General features: G+C 40.1%; 1 long non-coding RNA gene across 1 annotated transcript; it reads left to right on the top strand.

Annotated features, from left to right (window-relative positions):
- Positions 1-14,500: 14,500 nt before the first annotated feature.
- On the top strand, positions 14,501-22,068 carry LOC146689822 (uncharacterized). Its single transcript, XR_014915992.1, has 2 exons — positions 14,501-14,854; positions 14,984-22,068. It is a non-coding gene; the product is annotated as an uncharacterized LOC146689822 (long non-coding RNA).
- Positions 22,069-25,899: the final 3,831 nt, after the last annotated feature.

The raw sequence follows: 25,899 nt of genomic DNA, 5'->3' as shown, positions 1-25,899 counted from the left end.
AAACTTGAATATACAGAATGAAACTTGAATATATAGAATGAAACTTGAATATACAGAATTAAACTTGAAAATATAGAATGAAACTTGAATATACAGAATGAAACATAGATGTTTAAAAGCTCTTTGATATAAAGTCCTAATCTCTTATCCTATGAGTCTTATCCAACTGGTAATGCAGAATTCAGATGGAGCCAATGTGATTGAGGGGACTTGCCCGATACCATCTCGAAATCCTTCCCTGCTAACACTGATAAGATAAGCACAGCTGAGTAGCCTTTAGGTCAAGTCCTATCAGTCCCACCTGTAGCTCCCCTGATGAAGAGGTCATTTTATGTACAGTGGTCCCTCGTTTATCGCGGGAGTTACGTTCTAAAAATAACCCGCGATAGGTGAAATCCGCGAAGTAGCCAACTTTATTTTTTGCAATTATTATAGATGTTTTAAGGCTGTAAAACCCGTCACTACACGCTTTATACACTTTTCTCAGACAGAAATTAACATTTTCAAGCTTTTCTCTCTTGTTTAAACACTCTCAAAGTTCAAACCTTCGTAGAAAAATAAGTCCAGTATTATAGAATGAAACCAAAGCTACCCGCTGGTGCCTTTGATGGTGCAAATATTTCATTGACATCTTGTTTTGAGTTTTTGTATCATTATTGAACTTTGATTTTGTCATTGTTTATCTTTTCTAGTCTTTTGGTTTCTGTTTATGTGTTCCATGGTTGCTGTCCCCCCCTAGTCAATTCTGCATCTGTTATGTTTCCTGTTTAATTTGAAAGTCTGTGTCCTATATCAATATATTGAGTTTTGCTTCCCTTGTCTCATCTTGTCAATTACTCCCAACTGTGTTCTCCTTCTGTGTCTGCCCCGCGGCCTGTGACACATACAGTACAGCACTTCAGAGTCACACTGCTAGCGATCGAAGATTTGTGTAAATTTGACAAGCTGAACGCATTCTGTACTGTACAGGAGACATGGCACAAGATTGATTGACAATGGTCTACAGCCAATCAGGATGCAGAACACAATGTGCAGTATCAAAGAAAAAAACAAAACATGCAAAATTGCACCCAAAAAAATCCGCGAAACAGCGAGACCGTGAAAGGTGAACCATTTTTTAGTGCGATTAGAGCATGCTGTAGGTATTACAGTACTGCGCTGCAGTGGTTTGTATCATATCTATCTAATAGACTCCAATTTGTGCATGTAAATGGAGAGTCCTCTTCACACACTAAGGTCAATTATCGTGTTCCACAGGGTTCAGTGCTAGGACCAATTCTGTTTACATTATACATGCTTCCCTTAGGCAGTATCATTAGAAGACATAGTATACATTTTCACTGCTACGCTGATGACACCCAACTCTATCTGTCCATGAAGCCAGATAACACACACCAATTAGTTAAACTGCAGGAATGTCTTAAAGACATAAAGACCTGGATGGCCGCTAACTTTCTGCTTCTTAATTCAGATCAAACTGAGGTTATTGTACTCGGCCCTGAAAAGCCTAGAAATATGGTATCTAACCAGATTCTTACTCTGGATGGCATTACCTTGGCCTCCAGTAACACTTTGGAGTCATTTTTGACCAAGACATGTCCTTCAATGCACATATTAAACAAATATGTAAGACTGCTTTCTTCCATTTGTGCAACATCTCTAAAATTAGAAATATCCTGTCTAAGGATGGGTATCGTTTAGGTTTTATCCGATACCAGTACCAAACCGGTACTTTTGAAACAGTGCCGGTGCTTAAATGGTGCTCAAACCAGTGCTTAAAGAATAGAGAACACAAAATTTGTCCAAAAACCTCTCATGTTCAGCTGTTTTTTTGTAAAAAGATAACAATGTTAGCCTTTTCTGCAGCTATAGGGCATATATGGTATCACTCTTGGCTGGAAGCAGTGCTTAAACAATGGGAAAAAAAAAAAACTTTGTCCAAAAACCTCTCATGTTTAGCTGTTTCTCACTTTTCAGGTCATTTTAGCCTTTTTGGCCAGGGTGAAGGGAGTATCTGCCATCAAACAAGACAGCCTCATGTAACTATTACGGTGTTTGCTAGTTCACCTTACATGCATTAATTTAATAACGTGGTTAGCCTTCTCAACGTAAATTACACACGAACAACATTAAGCTACTCACGCAGAGAAGAACGGCTGCTGCTGCATCATCATCCGTCATCATTTCTGCTACACTGGCAGGGCTAGGGGCCAGGACTCTCCTCTTCGGGTTTTGGGGGGATGTTGCTAACTCCGGGTCGATAACAGGCACCACACTCGCAGTAGATGTGCTCGGTCTGAGGTCTCGCAGCAAGCTATCAAATACGGTCCATTTCTCGGCTTTTAAAAAAACGCTATGCGTTGCCAGGTGTTTCATCAGATTTGAGGTGTTACCTCCTTTGCACAGTATCACCTTAAAACACTTGAGTTTGCATTTTTTGCTGTGAAGTACAGCCAGACTTTTGACCGCTTCGCCTTGGGCATTTTTAATCTGAAGGTCTGCTCTAAAAGAACGTACGTACCTGGGCCCGCCTACTGTCCTCAGAAATGTAAAATGATTGGCTAGAATCTAAAGTGTATCACCTCTCAGGGAAAAAAAAAGCACCGAAATGAAGCACCGAAATGTGCGCTGCTTTTCGGTCTGGTTACTACCGTTTATGTCAGAACCGGTGCCATCATGGCACCGGATACCGGTACCCATCCCTAATCCTGTCTCAGACTGATGCTGAAAAACTAGTTCATGCATTTATTACTTCCAGGCTGGACTAATGTAATTCATTATTATCAGGAAGTCCTAAAACCTCCCTGAAAAGCCTTCAGTTGATCCAAAATGCTGCAGTAAGAGTACTGACAGGGACTAGAAAGAGAGAGCAGATTTCTCCAGTATTGGCTTCCCTTCATTGGCTTCCTGTTAAATCCATAATTGAATTCAAAATCCTGCTCCTCACATACAAGGTCTTAAATAATCAGGCCCCATCTTATCTTAATGACCTTGTAGTACCATATCACCCTATTAGAGCACTTCGCTCTCGCTCAGCAGGCCTACTTGTTGTTCCTAGAGTATTTAAAAGTAGAATGGGAGGGAGAGCCTTCAGTTTTCAGGCCCATCTTCTGTGGAACCAACTTCCAGTTTGGATTCGGGAGACAGACACTATCTCTACTTTTTTGCTAAAGCATAAAGTTAGGTATGGACCAGGTGACCCAGAATCCTCCCTTAGTTGTGCTGCAATAGACATAGGCTGCCGGGGGAATTCCCATGATGCATTGCATTGGGTTTTTCCTTTCCAGTCACCTTTCTCACTCACTATGTGTTAATAGACCTCTCTGCATTGAATCATACCTGTTATTAATCTCTGTCTCTCTTCCACAGCATGTCTTTATCCTGTCTTCCTTCTCTCACCCCAACCGGTTGCAGCAGATGGCCCCGCCCCTCCCTGAGCCTGGTGCTGCCGAAGGTTTCTTCCTGTTAAAAGGGAGTTTTTCCTTCCCACTGTCGCCAAAGTGCTTGCTCATAGGGGGTCATATGATTGTTGGGTTTTTCTCTGTATCTATTATTGTACGATCTACTGTGCAATATAAAGCGCCTTGAGGCGACTGCTGTTGTGATTTGGCGCTATATAAATAAAATTGAATTGAATTATAACGAGGGACCACTGTAGAGAGCGATTCAACACACACTCTACCTGAAATACAGCAAAAATGCACATTGTTCTGATAATTCAGGGGAAATGATTGTGACTTAAAAAGTGTGTGGTTACTTTTATCTATTCTCTAAATAGCATCAAAAAGCTAATCCTAATTCTTTAGTGATTTAACAAATGTAGACTAAATCACTACAGATTATTAGCTATCTTGAGCTTTTAATCATTAGACTACTGGTATATTGCTAGTTCCCAGCCAAAAAACTTGTTTTTATTGTGGTTGAATTGGGTTTCAGTGCTTGTTTACAGTACATTTCCAGATACTCACAAGTCAAAAGGATGTTACCTGCCAAAGTCCAACAGCAGCCTATATTCAACCATGCACATTTTATGCCTTTTTCTAGGTGGTAAATTTCATTTCACTGGTACATTAAACTATTGAGTGAGAGCACAAAGACTGACAGAGGGAAAGAGAAAGACCAAAAGAACTCTGTTTTACTGATATCAAATGCAGATCAACAATCTGCTCTCATAATAATCACTATAAGACTGTGTTTTTATGTTATGTTATTATTTTATGTTATTTTCTAGTTGAATGTATAATGTTTGTGTGTGACTACTAGAACAAAGCTTTGTGTGATCTCCAGTAGCACACTTGAACAAAGAATATTAATATTAAGAGTAGCATTTTACATGATTCACTCCCAACGTGGTTTGAACAGGACAGCTGCCACGACATTGGTGTGAGACTACAAATCTGTTTTCCAGTCTTAGGGGGTACATGATGCACAGATATTCATTATGTACAATAAAGAGAGGTTTTGCAGCTTGCATCTTGTCCAGGTGTGTGGATTTGCAGGGTAATTTCTTTAACGTCTGTATTGAATAATGCTACTTTAACTGCTTGATTAGTTGGTGGACTGCCTCTAATGTGGTTTAGAGACTGAAACAATGCTCTGCATGTTTTTCCTTTTACTTGTTTCACTACAAACTGTTCTTTAACTTTCTTTGGAAAATTTCGTTGAACCTTTTCCTCAAGCTTGACAACTAAAGGGAAGCTCCTAAAACTCTTGTATTATGATGAAATCTGTGATTATTCATTCTGAAATAGGTCATCAGAAAATAATACTGCAGCATCTAATTTCAAAAGAAAGATTTTAATGTGTATGCAGTAAAAATGTGTATGCAGATTTGCAAATGTGAAAATATTTGACTACATTTGCAAAGAGCATATTCCATAAATATCAATTGCAGGGCACTCTATGCATGATATTATGATGCATACTGTAGGGTATGATATTAGCCCTAAAGGGTTGAACCGAGAATCATACTTGAGTGTCGGTATAAAATAATATTGTATCACATAGAGCTGATAATGACCCTGATCTCTGACATCACTGCAAACAAAACATATTCATGCAATTGTTTAAACATTATTTATTTGAACATTTTATTTGAACATTTTATTTGAACATTTTTTGTAACTTCTGTCGGTGCTGTGCTTTTTTGGAAATCGAATTTCCCAGAGGAACCCACCCGAGGGATTAATAAAGTTCTATCTAATCTAATCTAATCTAATTTTAGACAGTTCATGAGAAAGAAAACCATCTGAAGGTGGCAGTGTTCACCATGTTTTTAAGAGTGCACTGCATGTAAGAGGGGCCTGAACGCTTAAGGCTCTGCCGCTCCTTCTACTTATAAAGAAATATGATCGGGTGAAACAGTACCATGTGATTTTTAAAATAAGATGGGGCCTGATTATTCAAGACCTTATATGTGACGAGAAGGATTTTAAATTTGGTTCTGGAGTTGACCCAAGTGAAGAGAAACCAGTGTTGGAGAACTATGCTCTCTCTTTCTAGTCCCTGTCTTTACTCTCGCTTCAGCATTTTGGATCACCTGAGGGCTTTTCAGGGACTTTTTCGAATGCCTGATAGTACAATTATTAGGCTGTTCTATAAACATCCTGTTTTTAAGCTGTCTTAAAAACAGGGAAGGAAGACAACTAAACAGGATCTGTCAAGACAGATAAACTGCAGCTGACAGTTGCAGTTCATCTGATTGCCATGTCAATCGCATAGCGTTTTTCCCCAACGCCGACGAAAGGTGATATGTTGGTACCTGCAGGCATAAAAGGTGATGTCACTTATTTCCTCCAGAACAAAACTTGGCTCAGGTGATCTCAAAAAGTCACACAATAGAGTAGGGAAAGATGTCTCACTCAGTGTGTTAACCACCACCTCCAAGTGAAGAAGCCTCTTGGATGAGAAGTCAAACGTCTTTAAAGACTTAAAGAAGTTTTTTTTAAGCTCTCAAGACATATCTGCACAGTTGTAGAGTTTTTGGAGGAAGCCAATGAAATCACTTCTTATACCCGCAGGTACCAACATTACCCTGATGTCAGCGTTGGAAAACAAAAAAAATGATGCTGTGTGTTTGACATAACACCATGACAATCAGATAAACCTTAAGATAAAACTGGAGTTTTGATCTCCTCCACACCTGCTTCACGCCCTGGAGGACGGGGCTGTGGCCCCCCCACACCCTCTAGCAGATTATTACATGAAGGAACCTTTTAAAAAAACAAAAAACAAGCGCGTCCATGCTCACAGGTGTACACACGGGTGATCACACCCACAAACTACACCCTTTTTGGCTCCTACCTCAAAGCACACTGTGTTCTGTTGATCTTATGTGCTGCACAATAATGTTTAACATTTAGTATTTACTGTCATATTCCCATATATCATTGTGATGCTGTTTATTCTATTACTCTTGTTCTCTTCTGCTTGCTTTCTTTTTTCTTTCTCAGCAGGTGATCCAGGTGATTGATATATGCATTTTTTTTTTCTCTGCCCGTTCTGTTGGTTTTTGTCTTTTGCCCTTCTCCCCCGTCCCTCTTCTCAGCTGTTTCTCTTTCCCTCTTTCTTTCTCCCCTTCTTTCCCCCAGTCAAGTCTGTCCCGTATTCAGTAAGTGAAAATAAAATAAACAATAAAAGGTGAATCAAATGGACCATTACGGCAAGGCTGGGATGGTCAGTTTGGTAAAGTAAATCCGTTGGGCATCTTTCTTTGCCTTTAGACAACAATTCTGATGGCAAAAGAGCCAAACGGGACAGGCAAAAAAAAAAAAAAAAAAAAAAAAAAAAAAGATAAAACTCAACGTTCCACTGCAGTGTATCTGTCTAGACTTTTGCCTAAATCTCATTTAGGTGTGTTTATACAGTGGGGCAAAAAAGTATTTAGTCAGCCACCGATTGTGCAAGTTCCCCCACCTAAAATGATGACAGAGGTCAGTAATTTGCACCAGAGGTACACTTCAACTGTGAGAGACAGAATGTGAAAAAAAAAATCCATGAATCCACATGGTAGGATTTGTAAAGAATTTATTCGTAAATCAGGGTGGAAAATAAGTATTTGGTCAATAACAAAAATACAACTCAATACTTTGTAACATAACCTTTGTTGGCAATAACAGAGGTCAAACGTTTACTATAGGTCTTTACCAGGTTTGCACACACAGTAGCTGGTATTTTGGCCCATTCCTCCATGCAGATCTTCTCGAGAGCAGTGATGTTTTGGGGCTGTCGCCGAGCAACACGGACTTTCAACTCCCGCCACAGATTTTCTATGGGGTTGAGGTCTGGAGACTGGCTAGGCCACTCCAGGACTTTCAAATGCTTCTTACGGAGCCACTCCTTTGTTGCCCGGGCGGTGTGTTTTGGATCATTGTCATGTTGGAAGACCCAGCCTCGTTTCATCTTCAAAGTTCTCACTGATGGAAGGAGGTTTTGGCTCAAAATCTCACGATACATGGCCCCATTCATTCTGTCCTTAACACAGATCAGTCGTCCTGTCCCCTTGGCAGAAAAACAGCCCCATAGCATGATGTTTCCACCCCCATGCTTCACAGTAGGTATGGTGTTCTTGGGATGCAACTCAGTATTCTTCTTCCTCCAAACAGGACGAGTTGAGTTTATACCAAAAAGTTCTACTTTGGTTTCATCTGACCACATGACATTCTCCCAATCCTCTGCTGTATCATCCATGTGCTCTCTGGCAAACTTCAGACGGGCCTGGACATGCACTGGCTTCAGCAGCGGAACACGTCTGGCACTGCGGGATTTGATTCCCTGCCGTTGTAGTGTGTTACTGATGGTGACCTTTGTTACTTTGGTCCCAGCTCTCTGCAGGTCATTCACCAGGTCCCCCCGTGTGGTTCTGGGATCTTTGCTCACCGTTCTCATGATCATTTTGACCCCACGGGATGAGATCTTGCGTGGAGCCCCAGATCGAGGGAGATTATCAGTGGTCTTGTATGTCTTCCATTTTCTGATGATTGCTCCCACAGTTGATTTTTTCACACCAAGCTGCTTGCCTATTGTAGATTCACTCTTCCCAGTCTGGTGCAGGTCTACAATACTCTTCCTGGTGTCCTTCGAAAGCTCTTTGGTCTTGGCCATGGCGGAGTTTGGAGTCTGACTGTTTGAGGCTGTGGACAGGTGTCTTTTATACAGATGATGAGTTCAAACAGGTGCCATTCATACAGGTAACGAGTGGGGGACAGAAAAGTTTCTTACAGAAGACGTTACAGGTCTGTGAGAGCCAGAGATTTTCCTTGTTTGAGGTGACCAAATACTTATTTTCCACCCTGATTTACGAATAAATTCTTTACAAATCCTACCATGTGGATTCATGGATTTTTTTTTCACATTCTGTCTCTCACAGTTGAAGTGTACCTCTGGTGCAAATTACTGACCTCTGTCATCATTTTAAGTGGGGGAACTTGCACAATCGGTGGCTGACTAAATACTTTTTTGCCCCACTGTATAAGGGCAGAAAAAAAACAACATAATGATTCCTTATTTACTTTAAATGCTAGCTTCTTGAATCATTTTCTGCCTTTGTCTGGTTTCCTTGACCTCCCAGTGAGCATGCAGTTCATTTAAGTTTTACAGTCTATCAAAGTTGTAGACAAACTAGAATTATTCGATTATTAGATACTGGCTTTCCATGTAGAGGAAAGCCAGTATCATATGACAATAAAAGCAAAGGAAAGTCTTTGAACAACTTGAGGTTCATGTCAATATTCTTAAATTGTAAGTGGTTATATGAATTGCATTCACATCTTTTGACATTGTGAGCAACAGTGTTGGTCAAATTACTTGAAAAAAGTAATCAGTAACTAATTACTGATTACTTCCCCAAAAAAGTAATCCCGTTACTTTACTGATTACTTATTTTCAAAAGTAATTAATTACTTAGTTACTTAGTCTCTTTTTTTAACTTGTTTTATCAGTTTTAATCTTTTAACTTTATGCATCAAGCAAAAATTAAATTATATGCAACATTCTCTGACTTGAATAAATTAGTTTAACATTTAAACCTATTTTCTACACATTCCAGCACATAAAATAAAATATTTTTTGTGTTTACACTCACTCTTTCAAATAGATGCAAGTAAAACACAGCAGAAAATAAATAAAGTCAAAGACTCAGCGGTCCTGTTGCTCTATTTTCACCTGTAAAGCAGGAGCAGGGTAGGCGGAGGTTTACCCTGGTGCAGGTGTGCCGCGGTCAGTTAAAGAATCCGCGAGTTTCTCTGTGAGTTTCCCATTACGTCGTTGTGCACTCGGTGCTTGCTTGGAAGTTTAGGGGGTTTTTTCGCTGTAAAAAGAAGTTTTCTTCCCACGCACGATGGACGCTAATGTTTTTGTCACTTTTTATGGAATCAAACTCAAAGTAAGGTCAGTACTTCCACGCTTTAAACGCTGCACGCTCATACTCTCTCCCACAATCGATATGTGATGCACTGTTGATCCACACACAGCTGTTGTCACTAACGGCGCCCTCGCTTACGTCACTGTTGTGAGACATTCTCGCAAAAAATCACGGTTTTAGTAACGCAGTAACGCAGCATTCCTACGGGAAAGTAACGGTAATCTAATTACCGTTTTTGCAATAGTAATCCCTTACTTTACTCGTTACTTGAAAAAAGTAATCAGATTACAGTAACGCGTTACAAGTACTGTTCAAACTACCATCGTTGTCACGTAAAAGAGGAAACTTACGAGGGAAGACATAGGGTAGGGGTTAGTCGAAATATCTGCAGTACAAGTAACGCGTTACTGCCCATCTCTGGTGAGCAAAACAAAAATACATAAATGTGTTTTTAAAAAGACTGACATTTTTCTCAGTTAGCTATAAAGCTGTACAAATGTGGAAGTTTCGACTTATTGCTGTTAATATTAGGAAAATCCTGGCATAAACCCCAGAGCCTAACAAAGTGTTTTTGTTGTCCCTCCCCTGTAGCCAGGCACACTGAATGTACAACTAAACACTGTCGTACTTTCAGCTGCTCCTTCACTTCCCAAGGGGTCACCACGGCAGATGGGTCCACATGTTTGATTTGATTTTAAGCTAGATGGTCTTCACATATCCTGCCATTTATCCAGTCTTCAAACTCCTAGTGCTCCTAATGCACTATACTGTTAAAAAAAAAATCCTAAAAAAACAGTATTATTCTGGCAGCTGGGACGCCAAAATAATACCGTAAAATAACAGAAAATAACTTTCTCATAAAAATATGGTTATTTTCAGTAATGAAAATAGAGTTTGTTGCCCTAATTTTACATGTGATTTTGCCTTTTTCAAGTGCTTTTAAACATTAAATTAGGAACATTTTAATGTGATTAAACAATGAAATTATCTATAAATAGGGGGGAAAAACAAATCCTAAAAAAACAGTAATATTCCGGCAGCTGGGGCGCCAAAATACTACCGTAAAATAACAGAAAATAACTTTCTCATAAAAATACAGTTATTTTCAGTAATGAAAATAGAGTTTGTTGCTCTAATTTTACATGGGGTTTTACATTTTCCAAGTGCTTTTAAACATTAAATTAGGAACATTTTAATGTGATTAAACAATGATATTACCTATAAACAAGGTCAATGAATGTGGCAATATGAATAATGCTTAAATTTACAGAAATATACAGTTAACAGTTGGGTTAAATAGCATTATTTGATGTAAAAAAGTTGTATATTCAATTATATTTGATGTAATACAACATTATACAGCACAAAATAATTTGATTTATCTTTCAACACATGTCAAAAAACTAGATATTGGCTTTAAAATTACAATTCACTTAATTTTACATAATATCACATGTAAATTTAGATTTTAAGTGTAATTTAACATAAATTTCCTGAATATTTACTGGACTTTCAATTTGAATTAAGTGTGCTCCCTGTAAGATTGTGGGTTTTATCTGTCACAAAACACCCAAAGAACCCTTATTAAACAAAACCCCTGATTATAATTACATGAAGATTATGTTAATTCTTGATCATATGTTGTGTATGAGCAGTTTGTACATGTTTATTTTACTTATACGACATGAGACATTGTTTCAATCATTAACATGGATTTTACTGACAAAAAGAAAACCCTTCCTGGAACAATCCAAGAACAACTAACAATTATGCATAAACAAAGGCCCGTAGAAAAAAGAATCTAATGCAAACGCACATTTTAGCACAAAAGACGGGGACGATGCCGCCTCAAACGTTCATCTGCATCCCCACATCTGGAGCAACGAAAAGGGGTACATTTGAGGCACATAACCTGCAGGTTTAGAAGTAGCTCTAGCTTTCTGAAATTCTCACATTTAGGGCTGCTGCTGGCCATTTGGGTTCCCTTGGAGAAATTTGCAAAGATGTTTGGTTAACCTGTCTATTGCAAATGCTGTTTCAGGGTAGTGAAACATCTATGAACATCTACTACTCAAAGGTCTCTTTCTATAACTTGACATGAGCATGAATCAAGGATATTTCAGAGACAGCCATCTGAAACGCAAATATTAGTTATTTGGTGATTTGTCAATCTACAAATCATCTCAGCACTCAAGCATTGCTCATTCCTATGTGTTTTAGCTGCAAATGAAAGGAGATCTGATTATTTGGATTGCATAACTTTAGATTTCACTGTCTCATCATTCTTATGTCTCAATGCATAAAATTGACTGGTGCCGCCTTACCATTGCAAGATTTCCAAGGTTGCTGCCTGGGCTACTGGATAAGAAATGTTCGTGCAGTAGTAAGAGCCAAACATCAGGATAAAGTGATGTAGCCATTCACAATTGCGTGGTCCACAGATAACATGAAGTGCTCGCCTGCCAAAGTAGAGTTTCCTGTTGTGTACATGAACAAGAGACAAGGGGACAAAAAACAGTCCACACATGACTCAAACAACTTACTGCAATGTCACAACTGATGTATATGATGTTCAGAAGCAGAGACAGGGACTGCTACAGATAGGCCAAGTACAGGTTCACTAAAGAAGTGGACATTGCTAAACATCAGCACTCTGAGAAGATGCAGCAGCAGCAGATCTCAGAGAATGACTCGGCCTCTGTGTGGAAAGGTTTTAGGAATATCACCAACTACAAGCCTAAAACCCCCCACTCCACTGATGACTTGCTCTTGGCCAACACCCTTAAAGACTTTTACTGCCGTTTTGACGAGCCATCAGGCAGCCTTCACACCTCCAATGGCCCCAACAAAAGAGACACTTTGGACACTCATTCCCCCACCTCTCCCCCCTCCATAGAGCCATCACCACCATCAAACACTTCACCTACAACACCCCCCTCCTCACCCCACACAAAGGAGGATTTCACACCACCTCCTCCCACCACTACTCTGCATACACTATTGGGCTCAGAGCCACAAATCGACCACGCCCAAAAAAGTGCTATAAAAAATTTATATATTAATATTTTATTCCACTTTAAATTAGCCAATCTTTTAGACCTACTTCTCCTTAAAATATTCATGTCAAGTTTTAATTACATTTCGCGGATTTTAACCCTTTATATCCCGGTTTCGTCACATGAGCGCACTGCTTTTTTTGCCCCAAAAAACATAAAACTTGAATATTTTCCAAAAAAAACATTTGAGGTAATATTCAATTGTTATTATAATTAGGCCTTTAGATGGACTAAAGATTGGCACCAACATTCATTTCGATCGCCTTTTTTTTTTTTTTTTCAGGACCAGAAAATGGTCTCCAGGCGGCAAATGCTCCTCCTCTAGGGCGGAATAAGTGCATCTTCCCGGGGTAAGTCGCGACGATTACCGGGGCACGATCACCGGGGACTCCTTTTTCCAGCACACACGTCCGATACCACGTGACAACAAATACGTAATTTCCTGTTGACTAAAAAAAAAAAAATGCACCCTCTCACGGCCCTAGGGACCGAAAATGGTCCCGCCCGATCAGCGGGCGAAGCCGCTGCTGCACGCCGGAAATGAGGCTTCATTTCCCACAGGTCTGTCTAAGCAGCCCGCTGTTTTCCAGCCCGGGGTCAAATGTGGAGCAAGGGCGCCACCCGGTGGAAAAATAAAAAAATTACAACTCTAAGGCCCGTACTGCAAAATGAAAATTAAACATCGACGATCCCTTTGACCGTAATTAATTTGCAGTGAAAAATAGCGTTTATAATGGGTTTCAATGGGGCACAAATCGACCACTAAGCCCAATAGTGTAAGTTTATTTGTAGCTTAGCCACTGAAGCTAATTGAAGGAAGTCAGACTTGAATTTTGAAATAAAATCATATCAAACTTTTTTTTTTGGAGAATTTGGCTATAGTCCATTCAACACTGTGCAAATGGCATGCAATCAAAATTTGAAAAAAGCCACAAATCGACTTAAGACCCTCCAGGGGTTTTAAGAGTCTGAATGCTCGAAAAGCTCCTGGCCCAGATGGTGTGTCTCCTGCCACCCTCAGACACTGGCCCCAGTGTTTTCTGGCATTTTCAACTTCTCACTGCAGACATGTCATGCGCCTGCCTGCTTCAAGTCCTCTACCATAATCCCTGTCCCCAAGAAACCTAGGATCACTGGACTAAATGACTACAGACCTGTGGCTCTGACATCTATGGTCATGAAGTCATTTGAGCGCCTGGTTCTCTCCTACCTCAAGACCCTCACAGCCCCCCTCCTGGACCCCCTGCAGTTTGCATACAGAGCCAACAGGTCTGTAGATGACGCCATCAACATGGCTCTACACTTCATCCTGCAGCATCTGGACTCCCCAGGAACCTACGCCAGGATCCTGTTTGTGGACTTCAGCTCTGCCTTCAACACCATCCTTCCAGACCATCTCCAAGGCAAGCTTTCCCAGATGAATGTGCCTGATCCCATCTGCCGGTGGATCACTGACTTCCTGACGGACAGGAAGCAGCATGTGAGGCTGGGAAAGAATGTCTCGGACTCCCGGACCATCAGCACCGGCTCCCCTCAGGGCTGTGTTCTTTCTCCTCTGCTCTTCTCCCTGTACACCAGCTGCTGCACCTCCACCCACCAGTCTGTCAAGCTAATCAAGTTTCTAGATGACACCACCGTTATTGGACTCATCTCGGACGGGGATGAGTCTGCCTACAGGAGGGAGGTTGAACGTCTGGTGTCCTGGTGCAGCCACAACAACCTGGTGCTGAATGCCCAGAAGATAGTGGAGATTATTGTGGACTTCAGGAAGCACACAGTCCATACTTTTGCTGTGGGCCTTTTCCTTTTCTGTTTAAAAAAATATGAAAATTATTTTATTTAAAATTAAATGTCATCTATAACTAAGCTATTTGGAGATTATTTCATCTTCTACTTGCTTAACTGTTCACATGAACTGAAATTTGGACCATGGGTGCCCAAACATTTACATTCAAGGCAAGGCAAGGCAAGTTTATTTGTATAGCACAATTCAACAACAAGGTGATTCAAAGTGCTTTACAGAGACATTAGAAACAAAAACAAATAAAAAGCATGATTTAAAATTGATTAAAACAAGTGAAGAAAATATAATCTGAATCAAACATTATTCAGCTTTAAATATTGTTCAGCTTTAAAGTTACTGTGCAACTGTGTAATAAAAATGTGTGCTCACGACTTTGGCCTTGAGAGCGATAAGAAGCGAGGAGACTAGAACACCCAAGGCCGCTTTCCTTTTATGGAGTTGTTTTTCTGCTAATGCAGCACTTTCCTCACAACCCCCTCCTGTAAGTTTTAGAGAATATATACCCATCCTCACAGCAAATATTTGGAATCTCTTGATGTGAGCTGCGTTGAGAGTTTGTCTCTGTCTCAATAAAAGTTCACTGATTCCCCATCTGCAGCAGGTGTCCGGTTGTCTTCATTCTCCGCCAGCCTGGTTAAGTCAATTCCTCCTTAACATCTAAAAGAACCTATTTAATGAAGGAAGACGGGTTCACTTTGTGTTTAATATTATTCTATTGCTGTTGTTGTTTTTTTTATATCCTTCAATTGGCGTCACGAACAGGATCCGCTCCAGGTCAAACTGGAACGGGAGGGAGGACATCGGCCGTGGTCTGAGTGAACGGAGTTTGGACAAAAGCTGTGTACACACAAAAAACAAGGTAAGCAGACCTTTTATTTCTGCTATATTGAACATTATAAAAATACTTAGTGTCCAAACTCCTAGTAATTCATAACCAAAATTGTCTGGCTTACTTAAGGCTTGTTGAGAATCAGACAAGTGAATAAGAGATAAGTGAATAAGAAATAAGTGAATAAGTGAATAAAGATAAGAGTGAACTGAGGTCTGACCACGGTTGCAGCCGACGGGTTTGCTCTCCGGTGTCGGATACATACCTCAGCAGGTCTGGGACCTTGAAAGGGTTTATTAGTAACGCCTTTCTAAACAAATTAAAAGGTTAAAGGCCTTGAGAATATTTTTTAGTAATATTCTCTAAACTACAGAAGGGTTAGGAAGGCCCAGAGGACTTTATTAGAAAAGATCCTCTAAAACTTAAAAAAGAGAAGTACTGGTTGGAGTCCAAAGGACGGGTCCCTTTGATCAATAGGAGAAAACGGATCTCTTCTTAAAACCCCGATGATTTTAGTGTTTTAAATGTTTTGATGTTCTGTTTGATATTGGACACACATAAATACACGCTGAATGCTTGCTGTGGAACACTGGGCAGGACAGTTTGGTTCTCCGTTGTTCACAGATTACACAATTAAAGGAACTAGGTTCCTCTTTTGGTTAAAATAATACACCACACATAGAATTTTTTTACACATTTATTACATACATAAGGAGGGTAATGAGTGACTGCAGGTAATGTATGAAGTGTGAATGAGACGTGTGAACAAGGTGACAACCAACTAGCACCCCTATCAGGAAGCTCTAGGCAAGGTTACCCGCCAGACTCCGGTTTGGTAGAAGCCTGGTAACACCTGAAGGGATATTTCAGTGCTGACTCACCTTTAAAGCAGCGCCCCAGCTGATTAGTGCCTAACAGAGGCAGAAACCCAGCTGGCCCAAATTCTCCTTTAAAAGCAATAAAAGAACACTCCTCCATTGACAGTAAAATGGATGGAGAATTAGATCGAGAAACTAATGATGATGGTTGGGGTCCCGGTGTTATTCTTAGCACATTGGGAGAACAATTAACATGTGTTGAGACAGTCATCAACTCCACACACCAGCCTAAAGAAGCAAAACAGCTGAAAGATGCTTTTAAATTAGTCAAAAAGTTAGGGGTAACCTCTTCTGGCATATGTCTATGCGGGCCCGTGTGTAAATAGAACATAAATTACCGGTGTGTGTAAATAAAGTGTAAAATAGTGGTATAAACTGTCTGTTGAATTTCTCCTGAGTGTTGAAAAAAAGGAAAAACTCTTTTCTGCTCTCTCTGAGAGAGGGGCTGTGTGTGTGAGACAGGAAGTGTGCATGCCCATAGAAGGAAAGAGATGAGGTAAACTCTGTGCAGATAGACCGAAGTAAAAAAAAAGGAAAAGGGTCTCTCTCTCTCTGTCTCTGTGAGAGAAAAAAGGTGGGGGCCGAGTGAGCCCGCGGGGCCGAGCGGGTCCGCGGGAGCGAGCGTGTATGCTGTATGAGGAAGAAGGGAGTGAGAGGGAGCGAGTGAAAAGAGTAATCGAGTATTTGGTGATTTTTTTTATTATTTCAGAGGCACTGGGTAAGAGTTTTGACTTTAGCTGTGAGAGTTGTGAAAAGAGCAGGTTTTTCTTTTGTTGTAGACTGTGAGTAATCGGTGTTTTTCTGCCTATTGTGCTGCGTGGAAGACACAGAAGTGTAGAAATGTTTGTGGTTTATCTTTGTTTGACGTTTTATATAGAGTTGGTTGATTCAGGGTGATTTCTCCCGTTTAAGGGAGGAGTTGCATTGTGGTTATGTTAAAGCTTTGCTGTAGGGGTATGTGTGTGATTTTGTGCTGGCTTCGCATGTTTAAATGGATGCATAGAAGTTTGTCAGTGAGAAATTGTTATGGTGGGGTTTTAAAGTTAGTAAAGAGTCAAACAACGCCCACTGTTTTAAAAAGGCCCAAAACATCATAAAAGACACCTCACATCCTGGCCACTCCCTGTTCGAACTGTTGCCCTAAGGCAGACGGTACAGGGCAATCAGAGCAAGGACTAATAGACTCAAACACAGCTGTTATCCAACTGCAATAACACATCTGAATACTACAAAAATGTCCACCATGCCACTCTTGTGTTAATCTATGCACGGTCTGAAGCATGACGGTGGGAATACTTAGTATTTTAAGTATTCTATCTATTTTATTGATTGAATTTTATTGTTTTTTATATTTGATATTACTAGGGATGATGCAATGATCGGGGACCATTCTTAATGTCGTCGGTCTCATGACAATGACAATAAAGTTTTTGATTTTGATTCTGATTCTGAAATACACCCTCCTCAAGAGTTCAATGATTTAGGCAGTTATGTTTATACAAATACTAAATGTATGTTTAGTGTCTTCATACAGGTGTTTTTTCTTAACCTGGAAGCCTGAGTACGGCAGCAGAAGACAGGCCAAGCTTTGGCTAAAATTCACGGCTGGACACCAGAGTTGTCCTCACCCCTCCCGGTAAAACAAAAAGAGAGAATGTAGTTTGAGGCGGGTTTTTTCTCGCTGAACTGCTCTGGGTGCTGTGTCCCTGAATCTCACCAGTGTTAACCTCTGGCGGAAGACATGGAGAAAAGGAAAAGATGTTCCTGGTAAATCACTGAAACAAATAAAACCACACACAACCAGAGAAAGATATGAGAAGGGTGAGGAACAGACACATGTGCGTGTTAGAGAAATGCCTCGTTTGAGAAAAAGTTAAAGTAACCCATATACAGACGCACCCATACATGCAATGAAGAAACAGCTTACATACATGTGCACGTACATGCAAGGTTAAAGTAGCGACACTTAACATACACCTGTTTTTAAATGATATAGTTTATACATTACTGACAATTAAACGCTTTGGGTTGCAGGACAACAACGTATCGTCAAAAGACAAAGACACTGGTCTGAGGATTAAGTGAGGACACGACAAATTTAGTGGTTAAAAGGGTCGACTTGGGACATGTTTTTGTTGATTGTTTAAGACAAATGACTACTGAATGATAGGAAATTCCTTTTTAGGTTTCTAAACAGGATCTTAAGAATTTTAACACGTACCTGTGTTGTCCTGTCAACTTGAGGGGTTATGAGTTGATTATATGGTGAAGAAAAAAAAAAAAAAAAAAAAAAAAAAAAACAAAAACAAAAAAGGGGGGAGACGAGATCTCGTTGTTTCTCCCCTCTCGGGATAACACAGCCAACACAGCACAGCCAACACAACATCATTTTCCTGTTCGCCTGTTTTGTTTTGTTTTTGTTTTTTCTGAGAGCCGAAGCTGACCTGGACTCCTACCCTCCCCTCTACCATCGTTGCCCTTTCCGCGACCATCTTTGACCCTTTGACCCCTGAAGGCCACAGCAGCTGGACTCACAACAACAACTTGAGGATGTCAACAGTGCTGCAAAAGAGTGATCTCATGCAGCAGAGACGGAGAGCACTAAACCTAAAGCCCGTTTCACTACACGGGGGAAATTCCCAGGCTGCGTCAGCTGACAGAGCTGTGACGAGACGCGCATTAAGCCCGGAGGAAAAGGGACGGTGAGCAGAAGGATGCTGACCTCTGAGAAGAGCCGAACAGCAGAGCTGCAGAAGGCAGAAGCAAAAGGGTCAAGGTACAAGGAGAAGATGCAGGCAGCTGCAACAACGGATGAAAACAGACCCAAAGAGGAGGGGAGGACCCTAGGCCATGCGTCAGGCCGCTGGTTTACCTAAACTACAGAACAGGAAGGTGATGAACACAAACATATACCAACACACGAACACACACTTCTGCATGCGCCTACTTAGAATGAAGGGAAACACACACATGAACACTTATGCACTTGTTGAGGGAGTAAAAACTGATACATACCCATGCACTAAAATCAAAATGTTGATTTAATTTACTAAGAAGTGACACACAATGCTCCAGCTGCTGCAATGAAGAATGCTTTACTGACAAAGGCTCAATGCTGCACACAACAAAGTCAAATACAGAATTTGCTATAATAATAAGCCCAGAGGGCATTTGTGTGGTCTGGGGAGCAGAGTCCGGAGCGGTTTGGTTATGAAAATGATGCCCGTGCGAGATATCTGGGGCTTAAGGCCTCGACTTAATTGTTTACTCTACACTAAAAAGAAAAGAAAACACTCTGAGCAGTGGTGCAGAGTGAAAACGAGGAATTAACAGTGTGAGTTTTATTTCAGAGCGCCACGTCAGTGTGATGGAGATTTAATAAAGGAGGAACACACGGACAAAGAAGAAGAGAAGGGGGGGCAGCCCTTGAACGCGATTGCCTGAGGCATTAAAGTTCTGTACTAAATTCTGGTTTCCAGTGTGAGAAAAGTCACGCAGTGCCAGTAGTAGAGCTAGGTTGAGTGATGATTCTAAATTACTGTAAGTAAATCATCGTACACCGTTCAAGTTTCATGAAAACGGGGATCTAGACTTTGTTGAACCCTAGGCAATTTGAACAGGTAAAAGTCGAGTGACCAAGTAGCAGTTGAATAAAAGTCATTGAATAAGTGTTGAAATAAACTGGCAGAATTAAGAGAATTAAAACATTTCAAGAGCTCAACTTACTTAATGGTTCAATTTTGTTTCACGAACGCAAAACATATAGGTTTATGAATATGAAAAGGTTGAGGTGGTGTTGATTTGACTCTGTGTAGGTTTAGGTTGGTATTTTTATTGATGGGAAGAATATTCAGTGACAAGTCCTAAGACCCGGGCGTCTGCATTTTGTTTTTGTTATTTTTCATTTTATTTTGTTTTATATTTACTGATTTTTGTTTGTGAATCTTTTCTTTAAGCAGATCTGCACATCGGAAATTACAAGCATTACACGTCGGCGAGAAAATTGTTGTAAGTGAGTTTCTCCGCATTGAAATGGGTTCTGGAGGAAACACTTGTGGGGACAATTAGAAACGAGAGTCCCTGTTTAAAAAAGGATTCAGCGAGGTAATCCAAACTCAAGTTCTTGTTTCTTTTTGAGATGACGTCATTTTGCTGAGTGTGGAAACTAGATGCGACGACAGGTTTCACTATCAGCAAAGAACGGATGAATGGATGAAAGACTGGGAATAAAAACAAACGGACTGACTGGTAAAAGATGACAAGACTTGACCATGACTCAAGGTTAACCACCTCCACCTAGATAGGATAAAAGGGTGGATGAATTTATGTGGGTTTCTTTTACAGGAGTAGAAGGATGACAAAATATTCGAGGATGAGTGAACCTGTAAATGCCATTTTTCTGTCTTGTGTTGCTTACAGAGGTAACTGCGCAGCGTTACCATTTACATTTTCTTCCCTACAGGGTTACAGTTTTAATGTTTTTCTATTACAGGATTTCTGGGCGGATGTGTGAAGAAACGGTGTTTATGGGTTAGGAGTTGGGGATGCTATTACACTGTATTCTGGTGAGAGTGTTGGGGGAGACACACCCTGTCTTGAAAACTGTGATTCTTTTACAGGAAATGTTTTATAGCACCTATGGAATGAGGATGCCTGACTACGGTCAATGTGCTGCTAATGTTTGCTTTGCTTTGGTGAGTGGGGTGCAGTAGAAAACAGACAAGTGACATGAAAACAAGTAATAATAACAAATAACAAATTTGGGGACAGTTTGACCTAGAGCCCACTAACTGGCCATTAGGGGCTCTCGCTCTCTCTCTCTCTCTCTCTCTCTCTCTCTTTCTCTCTCTCTCTCTCTCTCTCTCTCTCTCTCTCTCTCTCTTGGAATAACATTGCCCAAAGGGTGAATAAAGCAAATTGTGGCAATAATAGTGATTTAATGATTGGAGAAACCTGAACATGATACTTGTCTGTTGAGCTGAATCGTTTATTACTCTTATGATTTTCCGGTGGGACTATGAAGATTTTTTGGTACAGATTGCAGGTTGTTGCTCTTTAACTCCTAGAACACGCCCTTGGCGAGGTGGGGGGAACTGGACCACCTTTCTGTGCCCCATCATCCTCTATTAGACGACATCCAAGCTAAGTAAACATGTCTTGGCCCTTTCCCCCTGAAATGACAGGCAGGCAAAGATGTTGCGTCTTTGTTTGCTTCCTGGCCCTGGGTCTCATTCCCATTGGCATAATCCTGATCTGTGAAGGGCCCCCGACACTTCTGACACCTTCAAGTTCAAAAGCTTCGCCCCCTTCTGACAGTCCCAATCTGACAAATGTAGCCCCTAGGGTCTTGCCCACCACTTCCTCTCCAGTTTTACCATATTCACTTTTGAATGTCCTTAGCAGTTACCGTTCTGAGTTTATTTTACGGTTGATTTATTCTTTCACATTTTCACGTTTATATCTCTCATTATTATAGTATACTCTGTACTCTCCACATTTTTATCATTACTTATGCTTTTTCGTTGCTGAGTTACAGGAACTGTTAATTTTGTGTCACTACCCTGGTTGCACTAACTCGTTGTATCCGTGTGTGCAGGACAGCTGTTACTGCTTTCATCGGGAACCGAGACTGCTTGCAGCCGACCCCTGGGCAGGGTGGTGCCTGGACTCTTTTCTCCTCATCTGCAATGACAGATAAAGACAAATGATAAGACCCGAGGAGTTTTTCGAGCCAGGCTTCGACACGTCTCTGTGTTCCTTTGAATGTTACTTATTTTTGTGTGTTGACCCATTTAAGATGGGTCAAAAGGGGGATTTGAAGAAAATATAATCTGAATCAAACATTATTCAGCTTTAAATATTGTTCAGCTTTAAAGTTACTGTGCAACTGTGTAATAAAAATGTGTGCTCACGACTTTGGCCTTGAGAGCGATAAGAAGCGAGGAGACTAGAACACCCAAGGCCGCTTTCCTTTTATGGAGTTGTTTTTCTGCTAATGCAGCACTTTCCTCACAACCCCCTCCTGTAAGTTTTAGAGAATATATACCCATCCTCACAGCAAATATTTGGAATCTCTTGATGTGAGCTGCGTTGAGAGTTTGTCTCTGTCTCAATAAAAGTTCACTGATTCCCCATCTGCAGCAGGTGTCCGGTTGTCTTCATTCTCCGCCAGCCTGGTTAAGTCAATTCCTCCTTAACATCTAAAAGAACCTATTTAATGAAGGAAGACGGGTTCACTTTGTGTTTAATATTATTCTATTGCTGTTGTTGTTTTTTTTATATCCTTCACAAGCAAACAAACAAACTAATTAACAAACAAACAAAACAGTATATAAAATCAAAACAGATAAAATCAGAACAATAGATAAAATCAGTAGTTAAATGTAAGTTTTGAAATTTAAGCTTAAAAGTGTGGATTTGGTGCTTTATTCAAAAAGCACTACAACTGTGACAGGTGTAATCTTTTGACATTCTTAAATGCAGCACAAAACTCACCTTTACAGCTTACTGAACAAATTTGAGAACTCACGCTACTAATTTGCAGGGGAAGAAAAAAAAACCTTATGAATCATGAAACCTGCCAAAATCCAAATACATGTATGGAATGTACGTTTAAATGTAGTCAAATAATTCGCCTCACCTGCTTTAGCCCTACTTCCTTTCCACAAAATAGAAGGAAATACTTGGCTTACATGTCCATTACATTTTACAGGACAAAGCTAGCACAGTGGGCTACTTCTATTTCCTATTTCTCTCACTTCATCACGCAGCACATCTTGGCAGGCACTAGCTCTCTACAAGAGTGCAGGTGTGTTGCTAGAATGGAACAGGTCGCCTATTGGCTCTTAAGTTGCATACTTAATTTCACATTAAGACAAATGCATCAGTGGCAGCTGTCGTCGCGGGCCCCCTAACAGGTATTAGCGGTGTAGAAACTAGTGATGCGCCTGATAGCGTAAACGAATCACTCAGGACTCACTCACCCCCTCCCTCCTGGCTCACAGCTTCTTCTTCTTCTTGGTTGGCAACCAATGTTAAGGCGCATTACCTCCCCCTGGCTCACAGCTCAGTGGACATTTAGATGAGAAAATATATATTTGACACATTTGAGGGAAATACTAATAAAATAAGATAAAAATAAATAAAATAAATGTATTTTTGCTCTTTTTTTTTGCTCTTTTCTGCTCCATAAAATTAGTTGTTTTTCTTTTTCAATCACTCATCTTAGCAGTAGGATATACATGGCAAGAGAAACAAATTAAGTTTGAGTGAAAATGTACATTTTTTGCACTCTGGTCAACTGACTCAGTGACTCAAATGACTCAAAAACCCCGATTCACTTTGGTGAGTGACTCATTCAAACTCGATTCAGTAAAAAGAATCAAATTTACCATCACTACTTTCCACAGCCATACCTTGTGGTTGTTAGTTCACATTCATTGGTCGATGCTTAGAGTCATGTGTCCCAACATCCAATGGCATGTCACATTGTTTTCATGGCCACCCCAGGTGCAGAGGCCTATTTCTGTTCAGGAATGTTGTGAATACTTTGAGATTTATATTAATTGCAATTCCTACCTCTACATTTATTTTTTTAAATATATAATTAGCACAGCGTGGCCGTGCAATGTTTTATATGGGGGTTTTTTGTTTTTATTCCTATTAATTATATTTTCACTTGTTACTAATTATTGAAACAGACCTAGATGACATAAAAATTTTTTATTACATTTGAATTTAACAGATCAATCTCTCAAATAACAGACAAATATTTGTGAAATTATGATACATTTCTGAATGTATTTTTACAATCTAAATATGCATATGTACAAAAAATATATTTAAAGAACAAGAAAATTGCATTTTATTACATTTACAGTGATGTTATGTTATTTTACATTTGACATGTAAAATCACAGTCTATTTATGTAAATTTAATGATATTCTAGAAAAACTGTACAAAACTGTAAAATATACAGTAAGATACTTTTATATTAGTTTTTTTTTACAGTGTACACTAGAACCCCAACCATATCCCTAATCTTAAATGGGTTATAGGCAAGTGGTAGAATAAGAAATTTGCATTCAAATTAAGGTTACTGTGGACATAAATAATGATGTTGTTTGTTTAGGAAGAATTTGAGTGGACCATTTAATGTAACTACAACTTGACTTGTTGAGACTTCAGTTTTCCTCATTTTCCATCACAACGATGATTCAGTGGTGGATGCTCATATAAAATATCACTAAAGTCACATATGTATAATTAATCTCTAGTAATATGTCCCTTCTTCCCAAATCTGGGGTCTGCATAATGGAAATGAGCTGAGATATACTATATTCAAATCAAGCAGGCATGCAAACTGCTTATAAAAATATTTCTGAAATAATGGCTTGCTTCCAGGAGCTCACTGGATTCCAGCATGGTACCGTGATAGGATCCCACCCACACCTGTGCAACAAGTCGAGTCATGAAATTTCCTCCCTGCTAAATATTCCACAGCCAACTGTTAGTGGCATCATAACAAAGTGGAAGCAAATATGAACGACAGCAACTTAACCACAAAGCGGTAGGCCGTATAAAGTACCAGGGCGGGTTCAGTGGATGCTGATGTGCATAGTGCGCAGAGGTCATTAACTTACTTCACAGACAATCGCTACAGATGTACAAAATTCGACTTTAGATTAACTCAAGAACAGTGTGCAGAGAACCTCAATGAATGGGTGTCCATGGCAAAGCAGCTGCATCCGAGCATTACATCACCAAGTACAATGCAAAGTGTTGGATGCGGTGGTGTTAAGCACGTCTACACTGGACTCTAGACCATGAATCACATTTCTTTTTCTGGTAAAAAGAAATGTGATGGATGTGATGGATAAGTCTGGGTTTGGTGGTTTCCAGGACAACAGTATTTATCTGACTGCATTGTGACAAGTGTAAAGTTTGGTGTAGGAGTGATTATGGTGTGAGGTCATTGGGTTTGGCCCCTTAGTTCCAGTAGGAGGAACTATTAATGCTTTAGCATTTCAAGACAATTTGGATATCTTCATGCTCCCAACTTTTTCATCCATCCTTTTCCATCATGACTGCTCACCAGTGCACGAAGCAAGGTCCATAAAGACATGGATGAGCATGTTTTGGTGTTGAGGAAATTGACTCACCTCACATCTGTGATGACTTGCAGCGAGCCAGGACAGCCCAGCAGCCGTCTGACCTCGTGCTTCTGGAACAATGTTCAAAACTTTCCAGAAACATTCCTGAACGTTAAAGATAACCTTCCCAGAAGAGTTGAAACTGTGAAAGCTGCAAAGTGTGGACCGACATTATATTGAACCCTATGGATTAAGAACAACATATCACTCAAGTTCATATGTGTGTGAAGGCAATATAGTGTATCTTTAAAATGACCACCTTGGGCACATAGCTGTGGTATTGAGTACCTACATCTTCTTTTAAACTATTTATTAATAAGGAACCAGACAGAGAAAGGTTGGCCTAAAGGGAGGGTGAACTGAGGGGTAAGACACACATAAGGATTGTTTTGAAATGGACAGAATGCACATACAAAGCTACTCGGGACTGTCGCATGGTAATCCACACAGGATCATGATGCTAAAAACTTTTTTAAAAAACTCAGAAAAAAAACTGGCACATGTCATAGTAAGGTTTGTGGATTGTTTCAGCTTTGGGGAGCTTCCTTTTCTGTTGATTAACTAATTTGCAAAAGTCTCATTGTCAGTTTTCTCAAAATTAAATAAAAATTACATCCACGTCAGGAAGAACCTCAGCCTTTAAGGAAGAGCACGCACTAACTCCATCAAAAACACTGATGACAATTTGTTTTGTCATTATGGAAAGTAATGATTCAACATGCATTCACTCAGTGTTATGTTTCCTCATTGTAGCTCCTGATGATAAACAGAAATTGCACTAGATAAAGGTCACGCACATCACAATGTAGCACGTTTAC

Source organism: Copadichromis virginalis, linkage group LG17 (assembly GCF_057382275.1).
Source record: "Copadichromis virginalis isolate Kocher_CV1m ecotype Utaka linkage group LG17, C_Virginalis_male_GT1.1, whole genome shotgun sequence".
NCBI classification, from domain to species: Eukaryota; Metazoa; Chordata; class Actinopteri; order Cichliformes; family Cichlidae; genus Copadichromis; species Copadichromis virginalis.
This window is presented reverse-complemented; position numbering and strand designations above follow the sequence as displayed.